The sequence below is a fragment of the Arachis stenosperma genome, chromosome 9 (assembly GCF_014773155.1).
Source record: "Arachis stenosperma cultivar V10309 chromosome 9, arast.V10309.gnm1.PFL2, whole genome shotgun sequence".
NCBI lineage: Eukaryota > Viridiplantae > Streptophyta > Magnoliopsida > Fabales > Fabaceae > Arachis > Arachis stenosperma.
The window spans coordinates 83788061-83800467 of NC_080385.1; positions in this window are offsets into that span (position 1 = coordinate 83788061).

A 12407-nucleotide genomic window follows, 5' to 3' on the forward strand; every position below is an offset into this window, starting at 1 on the left:
AGATGGAGTTCAGTTGGGTTGAAGTAGAATAAGTCTTGAAGAAATGAGTTTTGAAGGGGGAACAGAAGAGGCGAGCACATAAGGTGCACGTTAAGTGTGTATGGCCGAGAGAAAGGAGTGGAAGGAAAAGAATGGGGATACAGGTTGTGTACGGATGGGGTTTATATATAGGGATGGCAATTGTTGAATGGTGTAGATTGATGGTGTTGTTTTGATAGTGGACGGTTGGGGTTTTGAGATTGGATTATCACATGGATCACCTCTTTTATGAGGGTCTTGGTTCGGTCTCCAAAGTCATTCATTCCCCATGTTGCATGGCAACACCTCCAAGGACATTCCCTTATGAAGACAAGTGTAAAATTCCCTTGGTGTAGTGGCCGAATCTCCTTGTATTAATTGTCCTATCAATTCCCATCAATGTCCTTTTTGATTCCCTATATATGACAAAGAGAGAATGTGAATATTATTTGTACAATTGGTGGAAAAAGTGTGAACTATTAAAATGTTTCTTTTTCTTTTTCTCTTTTTTTTTTCTATTAGCTAAATGCTTTCCATGAAAACAATTTAATTAAGCATTAGACTCCCCATGCATGCACGTTGGTACACTAAACTTGTTTGCAATCATATGGTGCAACAAGTTTGGGGAATAAACTTTCCTCATAAGGTGTGTTCAGACCACACTTGGTGTGCTTTGAACACCAAACTTATCATGTACTATACGTTGCATGTGGAGGAAATTAATGTCAGTTGTCACAATTAATTTGAAATTCCATGGAAATTTCCTTATTGCTATTGTTATTAGAATTTTAAAGAAGAGAGGGTTATAGAACATGGGTTGCCTCCCATGAAGCGCTTCTTTAGCGTCACTAGCTTGACATTTGGTTCTTTGTCAAGGTGGTTGATAGTGCTTGAAGTCCTCTCCTCTTGCAGTATGTTTGCCTCCAGTGAACTTGTTGAAAAGTTCATCTCCTAAAGGGAGATCTTCTGTAGGTATCTTTTTGCTTTTCCATCTCCTTGGAACTCTTTCCCTTGTTTCCATTGATGTTTTCTTGTTTTCTTTGGATTCTTTCTCCAGGGGATTCTTGTTATTGGTCCTGCATGACTCTGGTGGGTCTGGTTCCTCTTGGATCACCTTTGAACATGGTTCTTCCTGACTTTGTGGCTTCTCAACCAATGGGGCTTCCAATTGTGTTGTTTGTGCTTCCTCGTTTGGCTCTTCTATCATCTTGTTGTCCTTGTGATCTGCTCCTTGTGAGAGGTTGTAGACATTGAAAGCGAGCTGCTCATCATGTATTCTCAGCACTAACTCTCCTCGTTCTACATCTATGAGTGCTCTAGCTGTGGCTAGAAAGGGTCTTCCCAGAATGATGGGATAGATAGGATTCTCATCCATTTCCAAAACAACAAAATCTGTGGGAAGATAGTAGCTCCCAACCTTCACCAGCACATTTTCAACTACTCCTACTGCTTGTTTTTGGGTTTTGTCCGCCAATCTGATAATTACATCAGTAGGAGTTAGTTCATTAATTTGGAGCTTCTTCATGAGAGAGAGAGAGAGGCATTAAGTTGATGCTTGCTCCCAAGTCACAAAGTCCTTTGTCAATCCTTGTTTCTCCTATGGCACAAGGAATGTGGAAGCTTCCTGGATCCTCCTTCTTTGTGGGTGGTCCTGGTTGAATGAGAGCACTACAATCTCTATTCATCTTGATTGTTTGTCCACCCTTCAATGGATTTTTTCTGGCTAGTAGCTCTTTTATATACTTGATGTAGAAGGGCATCTGTTGGAGGGCTTTAATGAAGGGTATATTTACATCTAAAGATGCAAACATATCAAGAAACCTTGAGTATATTCTCCCTGCTACACCACCTTTAAGCCTGTGGGGAAAGGGTGCATATGGGTTCAATGCCTCCTTTTTCTTTAGCTCTTCCTTAGATGTTAGTAGAGTTGCACAGCTTCCTTCCTCTTGGTTTTCCTGTTGGTGATTTTGGAGGTGTTCTACTCCATTCATACTTCCCTCATTACTTGTGGTTATCATTTTGCATTCTTCCCATCTCACTTTCTTTGGTTCTCCTATTGGATTCTTCTCTGTATCACTGGAGAATCCATCATTGGGTTTGGGAATTTATTGAGATAGATAGCCTACTTGTGACTCCAATCTCTTGATGTTTTCTCCTTGATTCTTGATGTTGGTTCTCACTTCTTCCTGAAACACCTTGTTGTCTTGGACTTCTCTGCACATGTTTTCAAGTAGAGCCTCAATCTTTGAAAGCCTATCATCTGTGGATGATGGTGGGTTGAGATTAGGTGGTTGAGAAGGTTGGTTAGGTGGACGTTGGTAATATCTCTGTGAGGTGTTTTGATGGGTGGCATTGTTGTTGGAGTTGAAGTTGGAACGTCTCGGATCTTGTCCTTGGTCTTGTTGGTTTCCCCATCCAAAGTTGGGGTGATTTCTCCATCCAGAGTTGTATGTTTTAGAGTATGGATCATGGACTTGTCTAGGTGAATTTCCCACATAGTTGGCTTGCTCCCAGTCACCTTCTTCTCCTATGTTTACTCCTTCATGAGTTGGTGATGAGGTGATGGCTGCTGCAACTTGGTTCTCTTCCACCTTCTTGGTAAGATCTGCTAGCTGCTTGGTGATCATCTTGTTTTGGGCTAACAGTGCATCCATGTGGTTCAGCTCCATTACTCCTCTAGTGTTACTTCTTTCAGAGGCATAGAAGTAGTCATTCTCAGCAACTATTTCAATGACATCTATGGCTTCTTCAACGGTTTTCTTCTTGTTTAAAGAACCTCCTGATGAATGATCTACAGCCTTCTTTGACTCATAGGAAAGACCTTCATAGAAGATGTGAAGTTGAACCCACTCATTAAACATCTCTGGTGGGCATCTCCTTGTCAAGTCTTTGAATCTCTCTCGTGCTTCATAAAGTGTCTCACCATCTAGTTGCCTGAAAGTCTGCACCTCAGTTCTTAGCCTATTAATCTTTTGAGCAGGATAAAATCTTGCTAAAAACTTGTTCACTACCTCCTCCCAATCTGTCAGGCTTTCTTTTGGGAAGGATTCAAGCCACTTTGTTGCCTTGTCCCTGAGTGAAAAGGGGAACAAAAGCAACCTATAGACATCCGGGTGGACTCCATTTGTCTTCACTGTGTCACAAATCCTCAAGAAGGTGGTCAAGTGTTGGTTAGGGTCTTCTTGAGCACCTCCTCCAAATAAGCAATTATTTTGCACCAAAGTGATGAGCTGAGGTTTTAGCTCAAAATTGTTGGCATGAATGGTGGGTTTCTGAATGCTGCTTCCATAGTTTCCTGGATTAGGGTTGATATAGGATCCTAAGACCCTCCTTTCATGCACAACCCGGTTTGCATGGCCTTCTCTGGCATGATTATGAGCTTCTTCTTCATGATTGTTCTCCAAATTCTCTTCCATGTTGGGTTCAAAATACTCTTCCTCTTCCTCAGCACCAACAATTCTTTTTCCTCTTGCTTCTCTTTTTCGTCTCCAAAGGGTTCTCTCAGGCTCTGAATCAAAGGATGTTGAGATTCCTTCTCTTCTCCCTGTCATACAACAAACAGAATACACAACAGGAGATATAGTGAAGACAATTTTTGTTAGAATCATTGTTAGTGTGAGTGATGCAATTTATCAAACAGTTAGTGGGTTAGTGAGCTGAATTATGATAAACTAAGAAAAGAGAACAGAAAATAGAGAGGGAATAGGGGGTGAGGAAGAAATTAAAAGCAAACTAAGGTAAATTATTGAATATAGAAAAGAATAACAGAAAGAAAAAAATGCTCAATCTAGTGATCTTCTAGCTTAATCATTGTTGATTCAAAATCAATCCCCGGCAACGGTGCCATAAACTTGATGCATGGAAACTCGTCTCTCAACAAATCTCCCTTCAGCAAGTATACCGAATTATCGTCAAGTAAAACTCACTATAGAGTGAGGTCGAATCCCACAAGGATTGATTGGTCAAACAACTTTAGTTAGAAGAATATGTTAGTTGAGCTAAACAAAATTTAGATTGAGATGCAGAAAGTTAAATGACTAGAAAATAAATAGCAGAAATTAAAGTGTAGAATCTTAAATAGGGAGTTGGGGTAGTGCTCATAAAAGTAAATAGCAGAAATTAAAGTGAATGGGTAAGATCAGAAATGGGGAGATCATTGGGTTTAGGAGATGTTGCAATTCTCCGGATCAAGTTCATTCTCATCTCTTCCTCAATCAATGCATTCATTGATCTCCTTGGCAATCTTAAGTGATTGAATTCCAATTCCTTGGCAATCCAATCTCTCAAATCTTGATCAATAGCCAATTCCTTGGTCAATTGCTCATGAGAAGAGATGAAGTATGGTCACTGATTATACCATATACATTTCCCAACTCAAGTATTGAGGGGATTATAGTCACATATCCATCCTAACCCAAATTGGTCCAGCATGAGAAAGCAATTCTAGCATGATCTCTTCCTTCCTTTTCCAAGGTTCCGAAGAGATCCAATTATGGAGAGTTTCTTTTCCAAGATAACTAACCAATTGAATTAAGATTGAAAGCTTTCTAGTAAAATCAAGAGAAAAGATAGAAGAAGAAGAATGAAAACTAATATTGATCCATCAAATTACAGCAGAGCTCCCTAACCCAATGAAAGGGGTTTAGTTGTTCATAGCTCTAGGAAACAAAAATGGCAGAAAAGAATAATCCATGCTAGAAGTACAGAAAAGTAAATATGCAGAGAGTAGTTCTCCAAAGTGCAAAAAGTAAAGTCCTTAGCTAGTTCAAAACTACTTCTATATATACTACTCTTCATGATCTTCTAGTGAGTTCTTCAAGTCTTGGATGTGTGCTTTGGACCTTGAGTTGAAGCAATTCTCATATGTAGTGGGCCCATCTTGCAGAAAAATGTGAATTTAGGCTCAGGAACTTAGTGAGATTAATTGTGGAATACATTTCTGGGTGCGAGAACGTTAGTGGCATTCACCTTTTCCACTAACGTTCCACCCTTATATGCCCACGTTATTCACAACGTTAGAAGTCTTAAAATGACTTCTAACGTTCCTTCTCAATTCTAGGCCAACGTTAATGGGACTCGCTTTTCCCATTAACGTTGGCTTGTGCCCCTTTTCACAAACGTTAATGGGAATCACTTTTCCCATTAACGTTGCTTGCCTTTTTTCCAATACGTTAGGTCTCACGTTAGCTTGGCTAACGTAGCTCTTAACGTGGGCACCTATCACCTTCGAGAGCGTTAGTGACACTCACCTTTGTCACTAACGCTCTAATTGCCTTAAGTCCCTACATTAGAACCCACGTTAACTAAGTTAACGTGGTTCTTAACATAGTAATGAAGCATTCTTCCAACGTTAGTGACAAAAGTGAGTGTCACTAACGTTGACTCTTTGAACCCCACTCCACGTTAACTTTCACGTTAACAATCTTAACATGAGAGTTAACGTAGGCAATGCAATTGATCCAACGTTAGTGACAAAAGTGAGTGTCACTAACGTTGGCCTTATTGATCCTCATCCACGTTAGAGTTCACGTCAACTTAGTTAACGTGACTCTTAACGTGGGGCATTGCCTAGTTTCCCAATGTTAGTGGTGTTTACTTTTACCACTAACATTGAGGAGAAACGTTATTGGAGTTCACGTTTCTCATTAACGTGGAGTCCCCTTTTTCTTCTACGTTAAGTACCACGTTAACTTAGTTAACGTGGTTCTTAACGTAGGCTATGAATGGCTTCGCACGCGTTATTGGTGATCACTTTTCTCATTAACGTTGCAAGCCAATTGCCATCTCACGTTAGTAGTCACGTTAACTAAGTTAACGTGAGTGCTAACGTGATTCTTCCATGCTTCATTTGTCCTGAAATCAAGCAATTAAAGTGCATCAAAGCTCTAGCCAAAATCATGAGATTATGCATCATTAAAATGTCATGTAATTCTGGCAAAAATCCCATGAAATCATGCAAAATTCACAATAGTTGCTTGAATGAAGGTGTAAGTGTATTTTCACCCAAAACTTGCCTTGTTTACTAGGAAAATGCATGAAACTACCCTAAAATAGTAAAGAAATGGCTAGTAAAACTGGCCTAGATGCCCTGGCATCAGTTGGTCCCTCATAACTATCAATATGTAGTTTGTAGACAAGGATGGTGATATCAATTTTCATATCTTAGCAAAGAGTACTTTTTCATTATTTTATTAGTTTATTGTCATTTACTTTCTTGTTATTTACTTTTCTTGCCAAATACAAATCAAACCTCATTGTTCTTAACAGCCAATAATTGAACACTTCATTATAATTCCTTGTGAAACGATCCAAGGTTTGAATACTTCGGTTAATTTTCATTGGGGTTTGTACTTGTGACATCCAATATATTAAAATTTGAGGTGAGAATTATTTGTTGGTTTGGAGCTATGCTTACATCGAAGTAATTCTTTTCTATAAGAGAAATTCGAGACCAAACAATAATTCTTCACTATCAAATTTTTGGCGCTGATGGCCGGAATTCACCCCCGATATAAAAATGATGAATTTGTTCTTTTGGCAAGCGCACCAAAATTATCATCAAGTAATAACCCTCCAATTTGGCTTGGCGCGCCATGCCTAGCTCTCAAGTGGCACACCCACATGTGTTGATACCCTTGGCGTTCCACGCCTTCAATCCCAACTGGCACGCCCAAGGTCTTCTCAAGCTTTGGTTAGCCCGACGTGCCACGCCTTCGAGCCCAAGTGGCACGCCCAGACTTTTGTTGGGTATTTGTTAGCTTGGCGTGCCATGCCTTCGATCCCAAGTGGCACGCCCAGACCTTTGTCTTCCTCTTATCCCTTCTAGAAAGTTGAACTAGTGTGGCACGTCCAGGGTTTGGCGTGCCACGCCCCTTGTATGTGTTTTACTCCCTCTTCTGAAAAATAGAGCAGGCGTGCCACGCCCAGTGTGTAGCATGCCACGCCCAGTGTTCTTCATGCTCTAATAGCTGGCGTGCCACGCCCAGCATTCAAGTGGCACTCCCAGATGATCAATGAGGGTTGGCGTGCCACGCCTTGGTATTCAAGTGGCAAGTGGCACGCCTAAATGAGGATGAGAACCTGGCGTGCCACGTCTTCGATTTCAAGTGGCACGCCTAGCTTTTCTTGCCCTTTTTAGCATTGGCGTTCCACGCCTGGATGCTCAAGTGGCACGCCCAAGTGATGGTTGGGAGCTGGCGTGCCACGCCTTCGATATCAAGTAGCACGCCCAGCTTTACTTGGCTTTCTCTAGCATTGGCATGCCACGCTTGGGTCTTCAAGTGGCACACCCATAATGGTTGATGGTCCTGGCTTACCACGCCCAGCTCCTGGTATGGGGCGCCCCTCTTGTGGCTTCTAGCATTGCTCTTTGGAAAACTATACTAGCGTACCAGTCCCAGCACCTGGCGTGCCACGCCCCTCTTGTAATTTCTAGCATTTCTCTCTGGAAAACTGTACCAGCGTGCCACGCCCAGCTCCTGGCGTGCCACGCCCATGTACTTTAATGGCGTTTGCTCTAAGTGGCACGCCAGTTTCACACGCCCAGCTCTGTTTTGTTGCTTTTTTCCCTTTTTGTTGCACTTTTCACCTGAAATTCAACACTAACCCATTTCAAAGCAATGTACCATAATATTCATCAATTAGCTCATGAATTGCAATGATCAAATGAGTTTATGCTTTTTTATGGCCCTTTTTGGACAAGAAAAAAGGGTAAATGATGCAAGTCATCACAATACCAAACTTAAGCTTTGCTTGTCCCAAGCAAATCAATGTGAGTAGTCTTTTATTGAATAGAGACTTGACCTTAGAGAAAAGCATTCACTATCAAGATAGGGTTAAGTCTTAACTCATGCATGAACCTTAATGATTGATGTCACAATGAACTCCTAGACTCTTGAGGATTCTTCCAAGCAATTGCCTTAGGTTCCCTTTCTATTGATTGTCAACTTGAAGTAGCAATGATTATTTCTTCTTCTTTGGTTGTTCTTTCATTTACAATTCTCTTTTTTTTTTTCTTTATTGACCACGACTCTAAATGTTTTATCTCAAGACCACCCTTTAAGTTACGCTTTCAATTAGCACTCCCAAACCAGTTGGCTTTAGGGTACTAGGTATTGAAACACTCCTAAGAATTTACTTCCCAGGTCTCTTTTCTTGACACATCTTCACCACAAGCATCTACTAGGATATCTAAATCTTTTGATCTTATTTAGGTTTCTTTCCATCCCAGTAGTTGATGCTCAGAGCCTTGGGTCTTTGTTGCTTACTACTTCTTGGCTTTATGGATTTTCAAGGGACACCCTTAGCGTCTACTTGTTATACCCTTCAAGTCTAATTGCTTATCATGGCTTAAAAAATTTTCTAGTTCATACAGAGTCCTATATTCAAGTCCTTATCTCCTTATATTGAATGATCTTACATTGTCTTAGCCTCTTTTACTATTTGTTTTTGCACAGCTCACAATAAACTCTTATGGAAACAAATTATTCTTTTATTGATGATTATGGGACTTCAAACATCATTGCACTTTCTTTCTTGAAAATATAAAGGACTCATAAAAGACTTCAGGACATAAGGAAAATAAGCATTAAACATAAACTATCCTAACATTGCAGCTTATTATTGAACAAAAATTTAAAACATGAAGAAAACTAAACAGAATTTCAGAATTATGAGAATGTCAACCATGGGACTTAACAACCTTTGAACAACTTCAGTTCATTAGCCCTTTTCCCTTGTCCTTCTTTTTGGAAGGGGAGGAGTCATCACCATTCTTCTTGGAGGATCCCTCTTGTGCCTTTGTGTCCTTGGGCTTCCAAAATCCCAGCCTTCTCATGTAGGATTTTACATTTTCTTTATGCTGGTATGCAATTTCTTCTTGCCTTGCACTGAGTTCCTCCATCTTTTGCATGTATATTGGGTAGTTAGGATTCAGGTTGGCTACTGCATTACACAGATAGCTCAACTTTGTTTGTGTATAGCCATCATATTGTCCTCTTGCTATGGTTCTAGCTTCATAGAGATGCCTAAACTTAGCAAGGTTCACTAGTTGGTTCTGTTGTTATTCCATGATTATTCCGAGGCTACCTTGCATTTCACCCCAATTGATCTGGTCTTGTTGCTCCTTCAATTGCTCCATACTTTCTTGGAGTTGTTGTATGTTCTCATTCATGTGGTCCCATTGTTGTTGTTGCTGTTTGAGTTGGTTGACATCCTCTCTCAGGTGGTGTATGTCTCCTTTCATTTGGTGTATGTCTCCTTGCAATTATTCCCAATTGACGCCTTTAGGAAATTGTTGGTAATGGTGGTACAGTGGTTGTTGAAGTGCTAGGTGAAGTGGTTGATCTTCAGCCTCTTCTTCTTGTTGTGGTTGCCCTTGTGGCACATGAGTATGAGCTCTATGCTCCCTGGCCCTTTGAAGTGGGTTAACAGCTACCACTTTGGCCATCTTCTTGGCGGTTATGGGCTTCTCTTGTTCCACCATGACTTCATCAATAATCTTCTCAACCCCTGCTTCATCACATAGCCTTTGGATTATGCTGGGGAATGCCAATCTTGAGCTATCTTTAGTACTTTTTAGTATTTTGTTGATGTTATTGGCAATCATCTCCCCAATATTGACATTTTCTCCCTTCATTATGCTGTATATGAGCACAGCTCTTTCTTTAGTTACCTCTGAAGTGTTGGATGTGGGAATTAGAGACCTTCTCACAAAGTCTAACCACCTTCTAGCTTGGGGGCTTAAATCTATTCTCCTCAGCTGGTTGGGTCTCCCATCCTTGTTATTGATCCATTGTACATTTAACACGCAGATCTCATTGAGGATTTCATCAAATCCTGGGTCCTGTTGCTTTATTCTCTCTTTATAGCTCTGGGTGGAGCTTGTTTGCTTCACCATTAACATTTTGTCTATGTTTGAGGGGCTGTAATCAATGGCCTTCCCCCTAACATAGCTCAGATAGCCATAAGGTTGCCTTGGTTGGGGCACTGCATTGGCATAGAATTCTCTGACCAAGCTCTCCACCACCTTCCTTGGTGGGTTGCACAAGAGTGCCCATCCTCTGTTGTCAATTTCCCGGTTGGTCTCTGGATGCTCATTTCTACCAAGTTGGAAGACAACTTCGGGAATGATTTGCTTCTCACTCACCCAACCATAAAATTGGTTTTGGTTGAATGATGAGAGGAACTTGTATTCATTGTAGCTTGTAGAGGATCCCGAAGTTAGTTCTTTGGTCTTTCTCTTCTTTGATGATGATGCTCTTGGTGGTGCCATTGGGTGAGAAAAAAATGTGAAGGGTTAAAGAAATTGAAAGAAAGGGTAGAGAATAGGGAGCAAAGCAAGGGTTTGCTCCACAACACCAAACTTAGGAGTTGATTGTCCCTAATCAAGTAGAAGAAAAGAGAAAGAAAAGAGAGAAGGGGAGGTTCTTTCGCATGTGAACTTTGGGGGAGTTGAAGTGTGAAGAGTGGTAGAAAGTGTATAGCTTTTATAGTGATGAGAGGTAAAGGCTCGAAGAGGGCTTATAGTGGCGCCTAGCGTGGGAAGAGGTGCCAACCCTTCTTTTCTTTTGATTCTCTGCATGTGTTGAGTTTTAAAGTGCAAGTACACTTTGACTCCTTTCTTGATGAGTTATCAATCATGTGGGCCCCATCCTCTCTCCTGAAAGTGAAAACCGAAACACCATGAGTGAAAAGAACCCCTTTATATTCCTTTTCATAACATATAATTGAAATGCATTTGATGAGTGTCCCTTGGGAAACCAAACTTAATTTCCTTGCATCTAATTAATTGGGTTTATCATTGGGTATTTAATGTGTTCATAAAGGTGAATTAAATTCACTTCTTTCACATTTTTTAACTCCTTCTGAACACATTAAGGTGACCTTATATGCATAGCCAATTTATTTAATGCATTCAGACTAAAAACATGTTGGGCTTACTATGTGGACAGCATATGGTGGTGGCCACACCAAACTTAATCTCTGGGCTTACACTCAAAATTAATTCATTCAAAGGTTTGTAAGCCTAAATTAAGTGGGTTAGTGGCCACACCAAACTTAGCCTTTTAGCTAGTTCCCAGCCCAATCACTCATCATCAATAAGTGTGTTTATCAATTTGCATTTTTAGAAACAGGAAAAAAAGAAAACAGATTGAAGAATTACAAACTATCAAACATTGGAACTGATATTTAAACTACCTAATCTACCACTTACAATCTACTTTTAGCGAGCAAGGGAAATAAAAGTATCAAACTGAAACTTAAACTATCTAAATTGGCAATTTTTAAAGCTACTTCTAGAAAGCAAAAGATCAAAAGCATATAGAGTGTTGGGGTGCCTCCCAACTAATGCTTCTTTATCATCACTAGCTTGATGTTCTTCCCTCTTCAGCTGAGGTTGTAGCTCACTCTCTGCTCATCTAGTGAGCCTCCCAAGTAGTGCTTGAGTCTATGGCCATTCACAGTAAAAGTTCTCTGTGTTTTGTCTTCCATGAGCTCTACATGACCATAGGGGAAGACCTTTAGGATGGTAAAGGGTCCAGACCATCGAGACTTAAGCTTCCCTGGGAAGAACTTGAGTCTTGTGTTGTATAGCAACACTTTCTGGCCTTTTGTGAATTCTCTCCTTGCTATCTTTTGATCATGCCATTTCTTTGTGTTTTCCTTGTAAATCTTAGCATTCTCATAAACTCGGTTTCTAAATTCTTCCAGCTCATTGAGTTACACTAGCCTTCTTTCTCCAGCAGCTTGATCATCGAAGTTCAATATTTTTAGAGCCCAAAATGCTCTATGTTCAAGCTCCACTGGCAAGTGACAAGCCTTTCCAAACACCAATTGGTATGGAGACATCCCAATAGGTGTCTTGAAGGCTGTCCTATAGGCCCACAATGCATCATCCAGCAGTTTGGACCATTCTTTTCTTGAATTACCAACAGTCCTTTCAAGGATTCTTTTGAGTTCTCTATTTGATATCTCAGCTTGCCCGTTGGTCTGTGGATGGTATGGGGTTGCTACTTTGTACTTGTCTCCATACTTGAACAGGAGTGCCTCAAGTTGTTTGTTGTAGAAGTGTGTCCCTCTGGTGTGCGAAATTGTGATCACTACTTTTCACCAACTCAAATAATCCCTAGTAATGGCCCCAAGAACTTGGTGCTCAATACCATGGCATAAACACAACTTTGCACAACTAACCAGCAAGTGCACTGGGTCGTCCAAGTAATAAACCTTACGCGAGTAAGGGTCGATCCCACGGAGATTGTTGGTATGAAGCAAGCTATGGTCACCTTGTAAATCTTAGTCAGGCAGACTCAAATGGGTATAGTGATATACGAATAAAGCATAAAGATAAAGATAGAGGTACTTATGTAATTCATTGGTAGGAACTTCAG